The following is a 23364-nucleotide window of genomic DNA, read 5'->3' as shown; positions in this document are numbered from 1 at the left end:
CGCATTTATGTGACCCAAATCCAAATCTCAACAACGTTAGATAAATTATATCGTGGACCGCGGGTGCATTTATGTAACGTGGTTCAAGATGTATTTTAGATGACGTTGAATCTCTCTGAAAAATAATTAAATAAAAGCGGTTATAAAGTTAAAATTGCACCATAGGCTAGAACATGTACTAAAATTAGATAATAAGCCAATTATAACAGTTGAGCGACCGTATTAGAACTACGGAACTCGGGAATGCCAACACCTTCTCCCAGGTTAACATAATTCCTTACTCGGATTTTTGGTTCACAGACTGTCATACAGAGTCAATCTTTTCCTCGATTCGGGATTTGAACCGGTGACTTGGGACACCATAAATTATCCCAAGTGGCGACTCTGAATTTTTAATAAACAAATAATCCTGTTTCGATTGTCACTTTAAGTTGGAAAAAACTCCCTCATATGCCCCTTTCCGGGGGCGTAGGTAAAAAAGGAGGTGTGACAGCTCTGGCGACTCTGCTGGGGACCGAACCCAGAATCTCTGGTTCAAGGTTCAAAATTCGAGCTTAGAATAATTGTTATTATTTGGCTTTATTTATTATCTGATTTTATTACATGTTTGGGCCTGATGTGCTAATTGTTGCTTTTTACCGCTTTGATATTATCTGAACTGTATATATAAACTGCTACGAAACCCCCCTCTTCTCCCTCCTGAGGAGTGCACGCTGGTCATGACTTTTTCCTGTTAGTGTCAAATTCCAAATAGAACGAGGTTCGGACAAGTTTCAAAGCCGTATGATCTTTTGGTTACCGGTACGCAGCCCCCCTCGGCTCGAGTTGTCCGCTCGGGTAAGCCAGGTCTAGAACAAATAAACCTAGGTTTTTAAACCTAGTATAACATTACCTCATGCCGGATCCCTAGTAAGAACGTTTTGTTTGCATCATGTGCATTTTGACTTTGGAGACTCAACACAGGGGTTGGGTCTGTCTAGGACAGGTGCACCCGAAATAAAAAGATCATCCTGATGCATCTTACTTGCTAATTGCGCATTTATTTGCTTCGGATTCGCATGTTGACCGGCTTTGGAATTAAAGGAGAGAATTTGGAAAAGGAATAGCAGTGTAGAGGGTTAAGGGAGTGAATCACCTGTTTAAAGAAAAACCAGTGTCCAAATAGAGCTGAAACTCTGCCAAAATTTTGAAAAAAAAAGAAAGAAGAGAAAACGAATTGAAAAATGAGAAAAGAGTTTTGTTTTGAAAATAGTTCGTTTTATTTGTCCGAACTACGCCAGTTTGATTCCCACCGGATGTGGGATACGTAGGCAACCCCCATTGGGTCCAACTTCCTTTTTTTTGCAAAAATAGCCCAAAAAAACAAAAAAAAAATACTTTTATTTTAAAAATAATTAGGGTGATGTCATTCTTGTTAGAAATAACCGAATGTCTCTAAAAGGGCACCGGAAGGTTGTTTTTGCAAGAACAGTCTCCTGTGGTCATTTTTTCAAGGTTTTCACCCGTTAGCCAACACAGCCTTAAAATCTTCGTCTTCGAGGTGTTGTAAGGCCGTACTTGCAAATCCGGATTTTATTTCTAAAAAAAAAAAGAAAAAAGTGTCAATTTTGTCTTTGAGTCAAATGAGTCTTGATACACATTACACATCCACTTAGTCTTCCTGAGTCTGAACTCATACCGCAACATAAAATTTACTTCACTCCCAACTAGGAGACACGAAAAGATTCTCCACGCACCCATAACTCGGAGCTACACATCCAATCACAATGGAAATCATACACTTAATAGTTCATCTATCATCCCGCAGACCTTTCTCGTCACTTCCAAGTTACATAGATACATCTCGTAGTACTAACATACTCATCACGTAGCTAACCAGCCGTCACTCCCACTAATAGGGACAATACCAAATATATAAGTTCAAAATACTTGCTCACACAATCAGCACCTCGGTGCTCAAGCCATAGGCAAAGATCCGTCCTCAAGTCCTCCAGACTGGCCCAACATCAACTCACAGAGATCGCATCTCGCCCCTCGATCAGGGAATCACAAGCCATTGATGCACATCTGATATCGAGTGCTCATACGCGCATACGAATGCGTGGAAAGAGTTTAAGGAGTTACCTTTCAAGCTGAATCAATGACGCACGATAAGAATTCAAGAATGTGAAGTTTTTCCTAAAGGTTCTGCAGCCTCTCAAGGATAAATACAAACGTCTCAGTACCGATCCGCGAGACTCTACTAAACCTGCTCATGACTTGTGAGACCTATGTAACCTAGGCTCTGATACCAACTTGTCACGACCCCAAATCGGCCCGGTCGTGATGGCGCCTCTCGTGAAGACAAGGCCAGCCGACACAACACTCACATTAACCCTTTAAGCATTAAGAGTCATTTTAAAGTCTTTAAATTAAAAAATGTTTCATAATAAAATCCTGGAATAACAGTGCGGAATAAAATATCAGCCCGACACCAGGGTATTACTAGTCATGAGCAACTATCAAGGTCTGAATACAACAAAAGTCTAAAAATTTACTAAATATAGTAACAACAATGAGGGGAAGGAAGCGGTGCTGCGAACGTCATGCAACCACCTTGCTAACTCTGATGACTCCGCGGCTGAGCTATCAACACCTGCTACCGGGTTCCGATATACCTGAATCTGCACACGAGGTGCATGGAGTAATGTGAGTACTCCAACCCAATAAGTAATAAGAGTAAATAAAGGCTGAGCAGTAGAAAACAATGAATCCACATTCACGTTAGGCTCAATAAACATAACAGGCCTTCAAATCATAATACGAGTCAATCTTCCCTTTTAAAATCTAGCTTTTAGTAAAAAATCATTTTGAAATACTTTCCAGCAGTTTCGGTAGGGGTTCAATACCATTTATGATAATAATAGAGATTAAAGCCATAATCGGCCCCTCGGGCAAAACATAGTTTGTAAAACAGCCCTTCGGGCAAAACAGTAATCATAAACACTTCACAACTTAAAAATCTCAGTGGAAATAACCAATGCCAAATTAGTGATTAATTTCCGAACATCTCATAAACCCCAGTTTAAATAAAAGTTGTTTTAAAATATTTGTTCAACTTTCCGACAGAGGCTCAATATAAAGATGAGTGAAAACAGTCGATAAATCAACATATTCGATAGAAATTCACTTTAAAGAGGAGTGAAATCAATAAGTCCATAAACAAGACTCTCAGGCAAAAACATCACTCATATGCATGTATATATCTATCACCCCTCGGGCTAGCCTCTTTGTCACTCATGACTCAACTCTTACCAATCACTACTCGCACTCAGCATTCACGCTCAATTGGTACCATATAGTAACCGCTGCGGCGTGCAACCCGATCCATATATCTCTCACAATAACTGAAATCATAGTAACCGCTGCGGCGTGCAGCCCAATCCATGCATCGCTGTGGCGGACAACCCGATCCAGATAAATAGTCGACTGCGCTCACTAGGGGTGTGCAAACTCCGGAGGGGCTCCTACAGCCCAAGCGCTATATTGCTGCGATGCGCAACCCGATCCATATAAGTATCGATACGGCGTGCAACCCGATCCATAAACATATATATATACATTGCTACGACGTGTAGCCCGATCTATAGATATATAATCCTCACAACTAGGCCCTCAGCCTCTCTCAGTCATTAACCTCACCATCAGACTCTCAGTCTATCTCAGTCATCAACCTCACAATCAGACCCTCGGTCTATCTCATTAAAACAGGGAACTCAACCCCAAAACAATTTTCACATTTTAAGAATATAGTGATAAAGCCAGATTTGAGCGGTAAACAGGTAAAACATGATTGAGAATATGCTTTCAAACAAATAGAGTGAGGAAAAATAGTAAAAATGCCCCTAAGAGTCTCAACAAATCGGCACAAGGCCCCAAACTGGCATACAACCCAAAAATATAATAATGTCAAATAATTAACTATCAAATACGCAATAAAATATTCGTTCGGGATGGACTAGGTCACAATCCCCAGCGGTGCTCTACCCCACGCTCGTCATCCAGCGTGCAAGTCACCTTAAAGTAACACAACGACGTATAATCCGGGGTTTCAAACCCTCAGTACAGTATTTACAATCATTACTTACCTCGATCCGGTCCAAAATCTAACCAGTGATGCCTCGCCCACACGAATCGACCTCCGGATGCTTCAAATCTAGCCACAATCAGTACATAATCATTAAAATTTGCTAAGGGAGCGAAGCCCACTCAAAAATATCCAATTTAACATCAAAATGCCGAAATTGCTCAAACCCGGCCCCCGGTCCCACGCTTCATAATTCAACAAAACTCACAAAATCCGACAACCCATTCAACCACGAGTCCAACCATACCAAAATTACTAAATTCCGATAACAATTCGGCCTCCAAATCTTCAAATCCTATTTTCAAATACCTAGGTCCAAATCCCCAATTTACACCTTAAAAACATGTAATCTAGTCGGATTATTCGATGATAATTCAATATTATGGAGTAGAAATGATCACAAGTGACTTACCTCAAGATTTCCCATGATTTATTGCTCAAAAATCGCCCCAAGCCGTGTTCTTTCACAAAAAAAGGGTCAAAATGAGCAGAAAAATGCAACCGCTTTAAACCTATTCTGGTCACTAAAAGAGCCAATCCCGTCGCTACAAGTGACAAATCTGGTTGGTAAAGATTCGCACCAGATCCTGCTGCACCAGCAATATTTATTTTCACTAAAAAGGCTCTAACTCCACCATACGAACTCGGGATTCATTGATTCTTGTTCCTATGAGTCACAAATAATGATACGAACATAGTCCTTCAATCGAAACTCGATTCGGAGCTCGTTTGCTCAGTACGATATCCATTTCGCTCGTTAAACAATTAACTCATGATTCACGTCAAAAACCCAACTGCGACTTGATGAAATTAGACCAAACTTTCCAGATCACTCCTATAATTCATTATTAAAATTCTGGAAGTCTCAAAATCAAATTTCGATCTCTAGAACTAAAATGGACCTTTGGATCATTACATGCTTATGCTCAAAACGGCAAAAATCTTCCAAAACTTATCCTAGCCTCATGGGACCCCGACCAAAGATGCCAACATAATTCATAACATCATTCAAACCTGTTCCAATCATCCAAACACCTCAAACAACATCAAATTACCCAAAACTCATCGAATTCAAGCCTAAGTTTCCAAAAATTTCCGAAATACACTTTCGATCAAAAATTCGACCAAACGATGTCCGAATAACCTGAAATTTTGCACACATATCACAAATGACATAACAAAGCTACAGAAACTCTCGGAATTCCATTCCGACCCTTGGACCAAAATTTCACTTATCAACCGGAATTCGCCAAAACACTAACTTTGCCAATTCGAGCCAAATCCTTCCACGGACTTCCAAAATGCATTCCGATTGTGCTCCTAAGTCATAAATCACCTACCGGAGCTAACCAAATCATAAAATATCTGATCCGAGATCATATACAAACAAGTCAACTCTTGGTCAAACCTTTCAAATTCAAAGCTTTCATCTAAGACTGTTCTTTCAAATTCCTTCCGATTTTCCTGAAAACCAAAACCATCGATCTACATCAGTCATAAAACATCATACGGGGCAAGTCATGCCCGAGAACTGACGATCAATGTACAAAAGCTCAAAACTACCGGTCGGGTTGTTACACTCGAGGGTGGGAATCCGGGTCGTGACAATATTCCCCGAAGAATGTTTCCCCCTCCCATCTTTACTTGTTTATTTCTGCTTTACTTTTTGCTGTATATTATATAACTGCACAGGTTTATTTGGTGGTCTCGTCCTAGCCTCGTCACTACTTTGCCGAGGTTAGGCTAGACACTTACCAGCACACAGGGTCGGTTGTGCTGATACTATACTCTACACTCTTTGTGCAGACCCTAGTATTGTAGACTTCGGACCGCAATGAGATTGCTAATTCTTGTTCATCAGGCGACCCGAGGTAGCCCTGCAGGCGTCTGTATACCTTGGCATCTCCTTCCATCTACTTTTCCATTTCTTACATGCATTTTCAGAGACAATGTTGTATTTAATTCTTTCAGACCTTTATTTGTAGTATTCTTAGACTGTATGTGAAACTATGACACCAGTTCTGGGTAGTCGAGACTCAAACAGTTGTATTAGATATTCATGTTCAGTTATCTTATTGTTTTTCTTCTGCTTATGTTAAATTTCTCTACTTAAATGTTATTACTTCGCAATTGTTAATGAATATCAAATGGGCGAAAAGGTAAATTGTGCAATTAATTGGCTTGCCTTGCTTGTATTAGTAGGCACCATCATGACTCCCGAGTGTGGGGAATCCAGGTTGAGAAAATTCATATCCACAAAAGTTCAATTCATATCCTAAAATTTCAATTTATAAACTTAAATTCCAATACATAAACTAAAAGTCCAATTCATAAACTAAAATTCAATTCATATCGTAAAATTTTAATTCATATCCTAAAAGTCCAATTCATATCCTAAAAGTTCAATTCATATACTAAAGGCTCAATTCATATCCTAAAGGTTCAATTCATATCCTAAAATTTCAATTCATAAATTAAAAGTTCAATTCATATCCTAAAATTTCAATTGATAAACTAAAATTCCAATACATAAACTAAAAGTCCAATTCATATCCTAAAATTTTAATTTATAAACTAAAATTCCAATACATAAACTAAAATTCCAATTCATATCCTAAAGGTTCAATTCATATCCTGAAGGCTTAATTCATATCCTAAAATTTCAATTCATACACAAAAATTTCAATTCATATCCTAAAGGTTCAATTCATATCCACAAAAGTTCAATTCATATCCTAAAATTTTAATTTATAAACTAAAATTCCAATACATAAACTAAAAGTCCAATTCATATCCTAAAGGCTCAATTCATATCCTATAAGTTCAATTCATACACGAAAATTTCAATTCATATCCTAAAGGTTCAATTCATACCGTAAAATTTCAATTCATAAATTAAAAGTTCAATTCATATCCTAAAATTTTAATTTATAAACTAAAATTCCAATACATAAGCTAAAAGTCCAATTCATATCCTAAAATTTCAATTCATATCGTAAAATTTTAATTCATATCCTAAAAGTTCAATTCATATCCTAAAGGTTCAATTCATATCCTCAAGGCTCAATTCATATCCAAAAATTTCAATTCATACACAAAAATTTCAATTCATATCCTAAAGATTCAATTCATATCCACAAAAGTTCAATTCATATCTTAAAATTTTAATTTATAAACTAAAATTCCAATACATAAATTAAAAGTCCAATTCATATCCTAAAAGTCCAATTCATATCCTAAAGGCTCAATTCATATCCTAAAATTTCAATTCATACACAAAAATTTCAATTCATATCCGAAAATTTCAATTCATATCCACAAAAGTTCAATTCACATCCTAAAATTTTAAGTTATAAACTAAAATTCCAATACATAAACTAAAAGTTCAATTAATATCCTAAAAGTCCAATTCATATCCTAAAGGCTCAATTCATATCCTAAAATTTCAATTCATATACAAAAATTTCAATTCATATCCTAAAAGTTCAATTCATATCCTAAAATTTGAATTCATATCCACAAAAGTTCAATTCATATCCTAAAATTTCAATTTATAAACTAAAATTCCAATACATAAACTAAAAGTCCAATTCATATCCTAAAATTTTAATTTATAAACTAAAATTCCAATACATAAACTAAAAGTTCAATTCATATCTTAAAGGTACAATTCATATCCTAAAGGCTCAATTCATATCCTAAAATTTCAATTCATACACAAAAAGTTCAATTCATATCCTAAAAGTTCAATTCATATCCTAAAATTTCAATTCATATCTACAAAAGTTCAATTCATATCCTAAAATTTTAATTTATAAACTAAAATTTCAATACATAAACTAAAAGTTCAATTCATATCCTAAAAGTTTAATTCATAACCTAAAAGTTCAATTCATATTATAAAATTTCAATTCATATCCTAAAATTCAATTCATAAATTAAAAGTTCAATTCATATCCTAAAATTGCAATTTATAAACTAAAATTCCAATACATAAACTAAAAGTCCAATTCATATCCTAAAATTTTAATTTATAAACTAAAATTCCAATACATAAACTAAAAGTCCAATTCATATTGTAATGACCCGACCGGACATTTTGAGCTTTTAAACTTTGCTCGATAGTTCTCGGGCATGACTTGCCCCGTATGATATATTATGCCTTATGTAAATTGTTGGTCTTGGTTTTTAGGGTAATCTGAAGGAATTTGGAAGAATAGTTCTTAGTTTGAAGACTTAAATTTGAAAGGTCTGACCAATTGTTGACTTGTTTGTATATAATCTCGGATCGAAATTTTTATGATTTGGTTAGCTTCGTTAGGTGATTTGGGACTTAGGGGCATGATCAGAATGCATTTTGGAGGTCCGTGGAAGGTTTTCGCTTAAATTGGCGAAATTGAGATTTCAGCGTTTTCCGGTTGATAGGTGAGATTTTGATATAGGGGCCGGAAAGGAATTCCAAGAGTTGCAGTAGCTTCGTTGTGTCATTTGGGATGTGTGTGCAAAATTTCAGGTCATTCGGGTGAGATGTGATAGACTTTTTGATCGAAAGCATAATTTAAGAGTTCTTGGAGTTTTTAGGCTTGAATCCTATGTTAAATTGGTGATTTGATGTTGTTGTGAGCGTTTCGAAGTTTTCAACAAGTTTGAATGATGTCGTGGGATGTGTTGGTACAATTGGTTTGAATTTCCGGAAGTTCCGGGTAGGTTCCGGGAAATTTTAGGCCGAATATCATAGCTGTAGCAGGTCCAGAAGAGTTGCAGGCCTCGGAACCCACCCGCGCGGTCCGCACAAAAAGAATTGCAGCCGCGGTATGTGCTGGACCGCACAAAATGAAGTGCAGCCGCGGTAGGTGCTGTGTGGACCGCACAAAATGCGGTGCGGCCGCGGTGGGGAACATTTCACTAGTCTTACTTCGGAAGCTCATAACCTTTGATCTACAAAGAATTTGGAGATGATTCAAAAACGAAAGTTGTAGCCCTTCATGTCTAGCTTCTGTAAAGTTAAAGATATTGCAATTTGGACATCTGTAGAGAAAACTATGTCCAAAATACTAAAGTCTGTCACTGTAGAGAAAAGCCTGCGCGGCCGCGATCGTTTTTGTGCGGACCGCGGTCGATTTTGTGCGGTCCGCAGAGGTGGAAATCTGTGGGGTACTCTATAAATATGAGGTTTTGGGTTTTATTTGATATTTTGACCTAGAGAGCTCGGATTGTGGCGATATTTTGAAGGTTTTTCAAGAAATTAATCGGGGCAAGTTATTCTAACTCAGATTTGGCTAGAGTACATGAATCTATCAATGAATTCATCATTTAATTCATGATTTGGGATGGAATTTGGGAAGAAAATTGAGAAATCTTTCAAAAATATAAAATGATGATTTGAAAGACCAAATGGTATCAGAATTGGATAATTTTTGTATGGTTAGGCTCGTGAGAGTATAAGGATTTTAGTTTTGTGAATTTTGTCAAATTTCGAGATGTGGGCCCGGGGGTCGGGTTTGACCAATTTCGGAAATTTTGTGGTAATTTGATTATTTTCAAGTGGGCTTTGTTCCCTTAGCATATTTTGATGGTTTGGTACTAATTTCGGTTAGATTTGGAGCATTCGGAGGCCGATTCGAGAGGCAAAGGCATCACGGGCTAGAGTTCGGACAAGATAGAGGTGAGTAATGATTGTAAATAATGTTCTGAGGGTTTGAAACCCCAGATTGCACATCGTAGTGCTATATTGAGGTGAGGCACACGCTTGATGACGAGCGTGGGATCGTGCACTTTTGGGGATTGTGACTTGGTCCGTCCCGATTGATGATTTTACCGCGTATTTGACTAAAACTTGTTTGCTTTCATCATGCTTTGGGCTGATTGCCATATTTGGGCTTCATGCTAACTATTTGAACCCTTCGGGGATTTTTATTACTATTTCCTCACTGCTTTAACTTATTAATTGAACTCAGTCATGTTATTTTTCACTGTTTAGCACTCAGCCATTTTTACTCCGTTTTTAGACTTAAATGATCTTTTAAATGATGTTTTGGGTTGAGAAATACTGTTTTACTAATGCCCGAGGGGCTTGTGAGTATTTTTGACTGAGTAAGGACGAGGGCCTAGTTGTGAGGAAACACTGATACTGATTGAGACCGAGGGACTTAGATATGTACGCCACGAGGTGGCTTGTTGATATTGTTTATGAGGCTGAGGGCCTGAAATACATATATACGCCACGAGGTGGCTTGATTGATATGAGGCCGAGGGCCTAGATTTGATGCCACGAGATGACTTGATATTGCGCTTGGGCCGTAAGGGGCCCCTCCCGGAGTCTGTACACCCCAGTGAGTGCGGGTACCCATTGTGATGTGAGATATAGCTTGAGGGGCTGATATTATTCTATGTGATAGCCCAAGGGGCTAGTATTGTTCTATGTGATTGCCCGAGGGGCTGGTACTATTCTATGTGATTGCCCGGGGGGCTGGTATTATTCTAAGATATTGCCCGATGGGCGGAGTTGTTGACATTGTGCCCGAGGGGCGAACCTTTATTTGTTTATCTTTCATATTTACTTATCATTTTACCTGTTAAACTATGGTATTTGTGCCCGAGGGGCAAATTTCTGTGATCCTCTGCACTGACTATTTTGCATTCATTTGCATAACCGTTGAAAAAGCCATTTTCAAAGTAGTTTAAACTGAGCTAAGATATTTTTAAGAGATTTTTTACAACTTCACTTCTTTCTTACTAGTTTTGGACTGCTTCTATACAACATTTTGATATATTTTACGTGATTTGTTGCCTTCAGTCTTTATTTATTATAATTACTCACTGAGTCGGAGTACTCACATTACTCCCTGCACCTTGTGTGCAAATTCAGGCACGTTTTGGCTGATCAAAGGCAGAGTTTAGAAAGGTAGCTGCCGGCATTCGCAACACTGCTTTTCTCTCTCTTCATTTCATTAGTCCGTATTTGTACACTTCGTACTTTCAGTTGTAATTATACCCTAGTAGATGCTCGTGACTTGTGACACCCCGGTTAGGGCTGTGTCGGGTTGTATAATCGCTAATTATTATCATTAAATCATGTTTAGATTGATTTTATATTGTTTAACTGTTTTAAAAAGTGAATTGGGTTTAATTGGCTGGCCTTGTCTTCACGAGAGGCGCCATCACGACCGGGTTCAGGGTTAGGGTCGTGACAAGTTGGTATTAGAGCCTAGGTTACATAGGTCTCACGAGTCATGAGCAGATTCAGTAGAGTTTCACGGATCGGTACGGAGACGTCTGCATTTATCCTCGAAAGGCTGCAGAACCTTTAAGAAGAACTTCACATTCTTGAATTCTTATCGTGCGCCCTTGATTCAGCTTGAAAAGTAACTCTTGAAATTCCTTCCACGCGTTCGTATGCACGCATGAGCGCTCAGTATCAGATATGCCTTGATGGCGTGTGATTCCCTGATCGAGGGGCGAGATACGATCTTTGTGCGTTGATGTTGGGCCAGTCTGGAGGACTTGAGGCTGGATTTTTGCCTATAGCTTGAGCACCGAGGTGTTGATTGTGTGAGCAAGTGCTTTTGAATTTATATGTTTGATCTTTTTCCCTATTAGTGAAGTGACGGCTGGATGGCTATGTAATGAGAATGTTAGTGCTGCGAGATGTATTCGTATTATTTGGAAGTGACGAGAAAGGTATGCTGGAGGATAGAAGAACTATTAGGTGCTTGATTTTCGTCTTGATTCGAGTTATAGCCCGAGTTATGGGCATGTGAAGAATCTTTTCATGTCTCCTAGTTGGGAGTGTAGTAGATTTTATGTTGCGGTATGAGTTCAGACCCAGGAAGGCTAAGTGACTGCGTAATGGTTGTGACGGTGGAAGGTATACATGTTAGCTGAAGACAAGGCAGGTGGGTTATCTCTTGCGAAGTGTTCCGAGGTTGTGTGATCCTTATGTGTCTTTTAGAAGGTCTCATTTACAAGTGAAATATAAGTGTTGAAATTTGAATTTTGAGTCGCTTAAGAGAGTGGGCTTGACTGTTGCAAGGATGAATGCGAGATTTGCAGAAGATTCAAAGTACTAGATGGTCTGTGTTTTCACAAGCTTACAAATGGATTTGAGTTTAATATCACTATAGTATTATGTCAACAAGAGAATATATGCATTATGAGTTATTGGGTGTGTGATGATCTATGGCTTCGAGTCAAGTGAGAGAGTCTGCTGTTAATTAGTTGATTGCACGGTTATGTGATATGTTGATTCCAGTTTGAGGTGTGCTGGTGAATCAGTTATGGCTTGCGGAAATTGAGATCGAGGATGGCTCGAGTAAAGGAATTTTCTTTAACAAAGGTTATAAGATGCTTCACAGGCATGTGAGAATCACGGAATGTCTTGAGTTGTTGTTGGTAAAGGATGCTCGGTGCATAGGGCAGGAAGTTGCTTGGTTGTAATGGAATGATGTCACATTCTGCGGTGTCAGAGTTCCAACAAGGCAGGGGTTGTTCAGTTCGCTTGATTAGGCTAATTGCAGTTTGAATAGAGTGAATGACTCTCGAGAATGGTTCCAATGTGTTCAAGATTCTACATGTAAAATGATGAATTTTAAGGTTGTATATGTGGTTAGAAACTCAGTTTTCATGGGAAGATGTCAAGACTTGTGGTATTTTCTATATTAATTATGGGATTCTATTGATCAGTATCAGGAAGATAAGGGTAACGGATTTAGATTCGCAGGAAGTTTTCTTAGAGTAAAGTATTTTAAATGTGGTGCTTTTGGGAATATTTGAGAGAGTACTCAGCGTTTGTGAGCCTTAGACAGTGTAGTTTTATGCTTGGGTCTCGTGTGGTAAGTCTGGGTTGAGGAATTGTGGTGCTACAACAAGATGGGATATCAAGTTGAAGGTAAATTAGAAGGAAACTCGGATAGATGGGATAGCTGGGTAGTAGGCTGGATCGGTATGGTAAGGATATGATTAGTTCCTTGGGCGTGTACGGGGTAATGAGTTCCTACAGGTATTTCGCGGCAATGCTCTTAGGTTTTGATGGCTTGCGTGGCTTGGTTGAGTTAGAAGGATTCAGTCCTAGCAGGCCTGGCTTGTGCAAGGGGAACTCGTCGAGTTCTTGATGGTTTCTACTTCGATTGGAGATGTATATTTTTTATGGGCATGAGGAGTATGGGATGCATAGTGATTTTCTTCTAGATGGGATCAATGGAAAGTTCTTGACTAGTTGAGTACGTAGATATTTGTGGCTCGAAAGGGAGATGAAGTTCTCATGTTATCCTAGGATGGTATGGTATATACGGTATGTTGTAGAGGATTGAGATTTGCGTATGTAAGGTTACGATTCAATTTTGAATGGAAAGTCATAAAATTCTTAGGCAGCATGGGCAGTTTCAGATGATTAGAGAAATGAACTTCAGATGATTAGGGGGATGATCTCCATATGATTAAGGAAATGGTATTGCTAAATTGGAGTAATTTGATGAGGGTATATGTTTCAGAAAAGGCAATGTGATTAAGTTGATGGTACTTTGGTAGAATTGTGGCGCTTTCTTGTCAGATAGACTGCTGATATTTGGGTTTGCTTGGTGACACATGGGAATTTTAGAGTATCTTTAGTGGAATGATTGGGTATTCGAGGTGCAGTATGCATTCGGACAACAAAATTAGGATCGGGTGTGTTGATTCATGTGCCATATGGATTTGAAGACAGGGAAGTTCACACATTCAGGCTATGTTGTGGTTGTGAGTCATGTGTATCTGTACTGTTTAGTGACTATCGGGTTTTGGAGACCTGAGCAGATCTTTTGTGCTTGGCATGTTAGATTTTGGATTGGATATTGGGTTCAGACTGGTTGTCTCCATGTTACGTCATTCTGAACTATTGCGCTAAGGCAGCACTGTTGGCTATGCCGAAAATGCCACGAATTGAGTGGCGAGGTCCGTATGATTATGCCCTAGTGGAGTGGTTTTATATTTCGAAGAACCAGTGGACAGATGGGAAGGATTGTCTTTCTTATTTGGGCTTTTGTGATGGATGTTAGTGTAGAGGTTTCTACCATTGATTCAATTCCGGTGGTGAGGGACTTTTCAGATGTGTTTCTTGTGGTCAGGCATGTCCCCGGGCAGGGTTGTTGATTTCGATATTGATTTGATGTTGGGCACCATATTGTATGGCATCGGCAAAGTTAAAGGGGTGGAAGGAGCAGCTTCACCTTGATAAGGAGTTCGTTGGCAGGCCAATGTGGATGTGTGTTCTAACTTGAGTCGGCTTGGTTGGCTCCAAATTATATTATTGGGAGAGGTGTTGATTCGTCGGTTATTGAGCTTATTAGTAATCTGGGGAGGCCTATGAGTTACCTTTCCGTATTGCGAGGCATTAGGATTTGGTGGTTATCAACACATGTGGTGTGGTGTTATTGTTGTCTCTCAGCAGGATTCGAGCGGGAGTAGTATTGGATATTGCTTGGTCGATGGCGCATCCGTTATGCCCTTTCGGGTTGTGCAGTGTTATGTACTTGCTTTACCATGGTTATGATGATTTACCTTGATTCTAGACATCAATTGCGCATGGTTGTCAATTTCGAGCAGAGTGACTTGAGGTGTTCCATGTGGAGCAATGTTTGGATAAGGTCGCGCATTGCAGCGAATATATGTGGAGGTATGACCTTGCAGGTTAGATTTGTGTGTTCTGTTCCTATGAGGTAAGACGGGTTCTTAGCCTTGTGTTGTGGTGGTACTGGTGAGCATGAGGTACATCTCTTTCATTTGAGTCATTATCATGATTTGAGTATGTTCGGACCATTGCTTATTGGTGCATGTATTATGCAAGTTGTGGCTTAGGCCTATATTGATGTGTCATGTCACCAGAGTGGTGTGTTGGATTAGAGGAGATCATTGGGATTATTAATGAATATGAACGGATTCGATTTCAACATGTTGGAAGGATAATATCGAGGTTCGGCTCAGAAATTTACTATGCTATTTGCCAAAGGAAAAGTGGCTTCATGAATGGTTGATCTGAGAAATGGTTATGGTTTATTGCGTGTTTCATTTATCATTGACAGTATATGAAAGTGTTGGAATGAGACTTTAGTTGATAAGAGGTTTTCTACCGGTATTCGGTTGTTGTGGGCAGCTGCTGTGAATAAAGTTATCGCTACGAGCGTTTGAGTTACGTGGTTTATCATGTAATTGCACCTGAGGTTGCAGGTATGGGTTATTACAGCTGGTTCAGGCTTATTTTGAATATAGATGTGAGATTCTGATCTTGTGAATGATTTCAGAAGTGAAAATGTGGTTCTAAGGCTTATGGGCTAGGTTGGAATGTGAAAATGCAGTTTCATTATGTTATCGGACCTATATGATATATGGTGATGTGGGATCACCCCCAGGTATATGCATGGTAAGGTTATTCAGCGATTGGTTGGCTTTTGGAACAGCTCTGGACACGTTCGAGGATGAACGCATGTTTAAGTGGGGGAGGATATAACGACCCGACCGGTCATTTTGAGCTTTTGCGCTTTGCTTGCCAGTTCTCGGGCATGACTTGCCCCGTGTGATATATTATGCCTTATGTAAATCGTTGGTCTTGGTTTTCAGGGTAATAAGAAGGAACTTGGAAGAACAGTTTTCAGTTTGAAGCCTTAAATTTGAAAGGTTTGACCAAGAGTTGACTTGTTTGTATATGATCTCAGATTGGAATTTTTGTGATATGGTTAGCTCCGTGAGGTGATTTGGGACTTAGGGACATGATCGGAATGCATTTTGGAGGTCCGTGGAAGGTTTAGGCTTAAATTGGCAAAAATGAGATTTCGACGTTTTCTGATTAATAGGTGAGATTTTGATATAGGGGTCGGAAAGGAATTTCGAGTATTGCAGTAGCTTCATTGTGTCATTTGGGATGTAAGTGCAAAACTTCAGGTCATTCGGGTGAGATGTGATAGACTTTTTGATCGAAAGCATAATTTAAGAGTTCTTAGGCTTGAATCCTATGTTAAATTGGTGATTTGATGTTGTTGTGAGCGTTCCGAAGTTTTGAACAAGTTTGAACGATGTCGTGGGATGTGTTGGTACAATTGGTTTGATGTTCCGGGTAGGTTCCGGGATGTTTTAGGCCGAAAATCATAGCTGTAGCAGGTCCAAAAGGGTTACAGGCCTCAAAACCCACCCGCGCGATCCACACAAAAAGAAGTGCGGCCACGGTATGTGCTGTGCGGATCGGACAAAATGAAGTGCGGCCGCGGTAGGTGCTGTGCGGACCGCACAAAATGCAGTGCGGCTGTGGTGGGGAACATTTCACTCGTCCTACTTCGAAAGCTCATATCTTTTGATCTACAAGGAATTTGGAGATGATTCAAAAACGAAAGTTGTAGCCCTTCGTGTCTAGTTTCCAGAAAGGTAAAATATTGCAATTTATACATCTGTAGCGAAAGTTATGGCCAAAATACTAAAGCCTGTCACTGCAGAGAAAAGCCTGTGCGGCCGCGGTCGTTTTTGTGCGGACCGCGATCGATTTTGTGCGGTCCGCGGAGGTGGAAATCTGTGAGGTACTCTATAAATACGAGATTTTGGGTTTTATTTGATATTTTGACCTAGAGAGCTCGGATTTGGCGATTTTTCGATGGTTTTTCAAGAAATTCATCGGGGTAAGTGATTCTTTTGAGCACGTGATATTTGCCCTATATGAATTACTCCCATAATTCAAAACAAAATAATTTCTTTTCATTATCTGCAATTTTTGTGGATTTTGTGGCATTTTCTGTTAATTGTTTGCATTTGTCTTTGCATTTCATTTTATTTAATTAATGAAAAATACAAAAATATGTTGCATTTGCATTTAAGATTTAATTTTATATTTTTAGGATTAGTTGACAAATTAGTTGTTTTATAGAAGTGGGAAAATCACAAAAAAAATAGTTTATTTTGCAATTTTAATTTTAATTTTTAATTTCAAGTAGTTTTCTTTTTAATTTACTTTATTAATTAATTATGATAATTATTATTTGGGTTTAAGTAGTGTTTTGATGGGGTAATTAGGTTTTAGGATTTAATTTGATTTTTAATTTAGTTTTGAAAAAAAAAGAAGAAAGAAAAGAATTGTTGAAAAAATTTTGATTGGAAAATTGGAAAATTAAAAGAATATATAGACAAATTTGGGCTTCCTTTAATTAAAATCCGCACAGGCCCAAAACTTTTCCCCTTACCCGTCCAAAATGGCCCAAAACCCGTCCCAAACCCATGTCCAACTGGTCCCTCCCCCAATAACCAAAACGGTGTCGTTGTATACCTTTTCGATCACGACCGTTGGATCTCTTTAATCCAACGGTCCGGAACTGGGGAGGTAACGATATTTATATGTCCAAACGGAACCCTACCCCCCTTCTTAGAACTCCCCCACACTTCATCTCCCTCACCTCACCCGTCGCCTGAGACCCCTTACCCAAAACCCTAACGCCGCCCTGAAATCCCACCGCCTCAGGCCGGCGGCGCCGGTCCCAATCAACACCAGATCAACACCCCAGACTCCCCTTCACCTCCCCTTTCCGAATCCTTATTTCTTTTCTTTCAAATTTGTTCGAAACCCCTCGAATTTCAAATCAAAGGAGAAACCCCAGCGTCGCCTTGTTCTCTCCGGTGGCGGCGCCACCTCTATTCAACCCCAAATCTATATCACATAACCGCCTTCACCTCCTCTGCCCCAATCCCTAATCATTTTCCCTCAAATCACCCCAGAACACTTCAAATTTTAGACCAAAGTCGAACCCTAGAACCCCAATCGAGATTCTGCAGATGATTCATGTTTAATATGATTTTATTCATCTGTTCTTTACGAGAATATGCGATTAATATCATATTTGACCGGAAACTCGAAGATTTGAAGATTCACGCTTATATCTTCTTGGTCCGAACTGTAATAGGTATCTTTCCTTTTGTTTTTTTGGTTTAATCTTTCCTTCAGTGTTCTTTTCCCATGCTCTATTCTCTTCGTCTCTTCTTTTCATTTTGTCCCAGAATTTCTTTGAGACATGCATGAGCAAATGGTGTCGTTTTCTTCATAAGCAATAAGCTAATTAACCTAAAATGGTTAGTTAGGCTTAATGATAGATTAGTAAGTCATTTAGGCTAACTTCTCGCAAATTGTCAGTATGTGCTCTTGTGGGTTGCAATTCGATAGTAGGGCAAATGCCAATTGAGGCTGTTTGGGCTCTTGATCTTGTGAGGTTGGGCATGGGTCAGAGTCCGACTCACTTTGGTTTAGAAAAATTGGGTCAAATTAGACCCATGACCCATTTGAGTCCAAAGGTAATTTTCAGAGGCTTAGGGGGTAATTTGGGGTAGAGAATCTAGGCGTGGCTGACCAAGGAAGCTTCTAGGAAGTTGGGTTTGGGGTTATTCTGAATTTCTAGATTATACATTGAGGACTCCTAAGCAAAAATGAAAATTTCAGAAGGTTTTAAGTGCAATTTTGAACTCTTTAAGGCTGCCCTAGTAGCTTGCCTATAAAGGCATTGTAACTTAGAGCTCAAGTCATATCTTTAAGAGCGAAGAGACCCAAGAGCTAAGAGAACCAAGAGCTGAAAATCCAGAAAATATAGAAAACTGCACAAATTTACTGTTTCATAGAGGAGTGAATAGAAAAAATCAGAAAAATACAAAAAAAGTGGCTGAAAACTTTAGCGAAATACTGATCCATTGAATTTTATTTGGTGATTTTGAAGTTTTCAAAGTTCTTAATCAAATCTCTGGCTTATTTGAGTTGAAAATGGTTTAAGCATTCCTGTGATTAGCGTATGAGTTTTTTTAGCTCCTGGGGTTGTTTTGAGTTTTAAACTTGGGCATTCAAGCTTGGTTTGAGCTGATTTCTGCTGCTTGACACTGTTTTGCTGTTGCTGATTCCCTTCTTTCCTCTTATTTTGTTTTTCCCATGTATTTCCTCATACTATTTGCTAACAAATGAGGTGCTACAAGTTAGAACCAGATTGAATCTGTACATAAAGTTGGAGATCTAAGCTGGAATTTGAATAGAAAATCTTGTTTAAATGTTAAAATTCTATTAGCTTTTGCATTTTACACCTTTAATTTCCCCGTTATGAAGTAGATCATCATCTTTTCTTTCGAATAAGTTAAGTCGGTCATCCATGCTCAATGACTTAAGTTTGTTTTTTGGCCATTTAGAAAGAACATATGAATTTTGGCTATGAAAATGGACTGTTAAACATTTTACAAGGGCTGACTGCCTGAATATCTTAGTTTGTTTGTTTTTCTGTAGTTTGGAATTAGGATCTGGGTATGAAGAAGTTTTGGTACTGAATCTGGTATAGCATGTTTTGAATCTGGATTTTCGAAATTGTGATGTTAGAGGGTTTAATTAATTCATGCATGTTTATATTTGTTTCAGTCAAACTTGAAGTTAGTTTGTGCTATGGTATTCATTACTGTTAAGCTCACTAAAATATCAAGTATAGAATGAGGTACCATCTTTCAATTGGAATTCATGTTAGAGATTGTTTCGTTTATGCCTGAAATCCAAACCATGAAATACTGTTTGTTTAAAAGTTAAGGGAGAGTATTAATTTTTGTGTAACAAGGTGATAATGAATAAGTCATCATAGGATAATACCCTTCATTACAAATTTGTTTTGACATCAAAATGTATTTTGATTATGCTAAAGGATAATCAATTATAGTTTAGCATTTATGGAATATTTTGAAGCATTGTGGTTATGATTGTGATGGGAATAATTTGGATCACAAAATTGGACTATAGCGTATGGCTCAATAACTCTAAGGGGTACATTGATGCATCTGTTCTTTTGGGCTTCAGGCAAGCGTATTTTTCCTTTCGTGTGTATGGGCGTCTGATTCTATGATTTGGGCCTCTTTGTGGATTTTGGACCATAAGTCCACTTGAGTTGAAATTTCAAGCTTCATCAGTTGGGCCAGTGCAAGTGGCCTCAAGAATTTAAGCTGGGATAGCCCTATCACGCTGTTGGGCTCGCGCTGGGCCCAAACGAGGTAGCTTTTGCTCCTTAGAACATTAGTTCGCTTAAGAGCTGAATTGAACCCCACTTGCTTTAAAATTAACATAAGCCATGTAGGGAATTTCTAATTAGTTTAGAGACCTTTCAAGTAGAATAAATTGGGGCGCACCAAGCCAAAGAAAATTACAAATGCCTGGCCCTCGTGTGATCATTTATTTTAATTTTAGAATTCGGGGCGTGCCGTTTAACAAATTTCCACGACCCTCGCGAAGTTAATAACGTGTTAGGTGCTTTAGGCGCGCACTTTAATAATATTACCTTCTTAAACTCGGGTGCGCATTTATGTGACCCAAATCCAAATCTCAACAACGTTAGATAAATTATATCGTGGACTGCGGGTGCATTTATGTAACGTGGTTCAAGATGTGTTTTAGATGACGTTGAATCTCTCTGAAAAATAATTAAATAAAAGCGGTTATAAAGTTAAAATTACACCATAGTCTAGAACATGTACTAAAATTAGATAATAAGCCAATTATAACAGTTGAGCGACCGTGCTAGAACTACGGAACTCGGGAATGCCTAACACCTTCTCCCAGGTTAACAGAATTCCTTACTCGGATTTTTGGTTCACAGATTGTCATACAGAGTCAATCTTTTCCTCGATTCGGGATTTGAACCGGTGACTTGGGACACCATAAATTATCCAAAGTGGCGACTCTGAATTTTTAATAAACAAATAGTCCCGTTTCGATTGTCACTTTAAGTTGGAAAAAACTCCCTCATATGCCCCTTTCCGGGGGTGTAGGTAAAAAAGGAGGTGTGACAGCTCTGGTGACTCTGCTGGGGACCGAACCCAGAATCTCTGGTTCAAGGTTCAGAATTCGAGCTTAGAATAATTGTTATTATTTGGCTTTATTTATTATCTGATTTTATTACATGTTTGGGCCTGATGTGCTAATTGTTGCTTTTTACCGCTTTGATATTATCTTAACTGTATATATAAACTGCTACGAAACCCCCCTCTTCTCCCTCCTGAGGAGTGCACGCTGGTCATGACTTCTTCCTGTTAATGTCAAATTCCAAATAGAATGAGGTTTGGACAAGTTGCAAAGCCGTATGATCTTTTGGTTACCGGTACGCAGCCCCCCTCCCCCGGCTAGAGTTGTCCACTCGGGTAAGCCAGGTCTAGAACAAATAAACCCAGGTTTTTAAACCTAGTATAACATTACCTCATGTCGGATCCCTAGTAGGAACGTTTTGTTTGCATCATGTGCATTTTAACTTTGGAGACTCAACACAGGGGTTGGGTCTGTCTAGGACAGGTGCACCCGAAATAAAAAGACCATCCTGATGCATCTTACTTGCTACTTGTGCATTTATTTGCTTCGGATTCGCATGTTGACCGGCTTTGGAATGAAAGGAGAGAATTTGGGAAAGGAATAGCAGTGTAGAGGGTTAAGGGAGTGAATCACCTGTTTAAAGAAAAACCAATGTCCAAATAGAGCTGAAACTCTGCCAAATTTTTGAAAAAAAAGAAAGAAGAGAAAACGAATTGAAAAATGAGAAAGGAGTTTTGTTTCGAAAATAGTTCGTTTTATTTGTCCGAACTATGCCAGTTTGATTCCCACCGGATGTGGGATACGTAGGCAACCCCCATCGGGTCCAACTACCCTTTTTTGCAAAAATAGCCCAAAAAAACAAAAAAAATACTTTTATTTTAAAAATAATTAGGGTGATGGCATTCTTGTTAGAAATAGCCGAATGTCTCTAAAGGGCGCCGGAAGACTGTTTTTGCAAGAACAGTTTCATGTGGTCATTGTTTCAAGGTTTTCACCCGTTAGCCAACACAGCCTTAAAATCTTCGTCTTCGACGTGTTGTAAGGCCGTACTTGCAAAACCGGATTTTATTTCTAAAAAAAAAAGAAAAAAAGTGTCAATTTTGTCTTTGAGTCAAATGAGTCTTGATTTTTTGCTTAATCACCCTAATAAATTTGCAGAATGAGCACGAGTCCAAGTTTGCCGATAAAAGTCATGAACAAGATCCCTTTGGAGTTGCATATGTGGTGGGAGGATCTGGGAAAATCGGAGCAAGATAAAGTCAATCTACATTTGGATGGTCTCACCAGGTTGTTGAAAATTAGACCTAGAGGAGATATCATAAGTGCTTTGGTTACGTTTTGGGACCCGGCCCATAACGTATTTCACTTCTCGGATTTTGAACTCACTCCAACTTTGGAAGAGATAGCAGGTTATATGGGAAGTACTGAAGGGCTGAGACATAAGTATCTGATCTCTCCAAGAGCTGTTAACTCTCTCAAATTCATGGATTTGTTAAAGATAAGCAAGGGAGTCCCGTACGCCGAGTTGGAGGGCGGTTTTTCCACTTTACGCTTTATATATCAGAGGTACGGGCATGTAGGAGGGTTCAACGATTTAGAAAATGGGGTTTGTAGCAAAGGAAACCGAATAAAATGGGATGAGCATAGGCGTTTCGCCTTCATGGTAGCTTTCCTAGGCCTTGTAGTGTTTCCCCGAAAAGACGGGAATATCGATTTGCGAGTGGCTGGAGTTGTCAAGATCCTGATTAGCAACGCCATGAGCATTCTTGCCCTTATGATAGTGTCTGAGATATACCGAGCTCTCACAGCTTGTAAAGCTGGGGCAGATTTCTTTGAGGGATGCAATTTGCTATTACAGATATGGATGATCGAGCACCTGTGTCATCACCCTCAGTATATAAGTTACGGGTCCACAGAGAAAAGTTGCATTGAAGAGTTCGACACAAGGACTTCGGGGTTCAAGCTGCCAGAGGGGTTTGGAGATTGGGTATCTTGCCTTCGTTCCATCACTGCAGACAAATAGAATGGACATTGGGTTGGCTTCCTATTAAAGAAATTGTGTATATGCCCGCCACTGGTCCTTACTTCCTCCTAATGGGTCTGCGAGGTATCCAGCCTTACGCTCCTTACCTGGTGATGAGATAGTTGGGAAGGTGTCAGGTGATGCACCCAAATGAAGATCTTAGCGTTTATGCGGTCGAGGTTAGTTCCGACGACCAATTTCATGAAGAAACAATTCGTTCTATTTGGAATGAATGCCAGTATTTGACGGTGAACACTCGAGTGCGTGATCCATCTAGAGGTGAAGTCTCACCCGCCTATCTTGTCTGGTATAGAAAGAAGAACACTGCAAGGGCTGAACCAGAAAGACCAACCAAAAATCCTCACATTCAGGAATTCGTTGAGGCGTCACAAGAACAGTGGG

This window comes from Nicotiana tabacum, chromosome 7 (genome assembly GCF_000715075.1).
Source record: "Nicotiana tabacum cultivar K326 chromosome 7, ASM71507v2, whole genome shotgun sequence".
Classification (NCBI taxonomy): Eukaryota; Viridiplantae; Streptophyta; class Magnoliopsida; order Solanales; family Solanaceae; genus Nicotiana; species Nicotiana tabacum.
The sequence above is the reverse complement of the archived record's forward strand: the minus strand, read 5'-3'. Positions refer to the sequence as shown.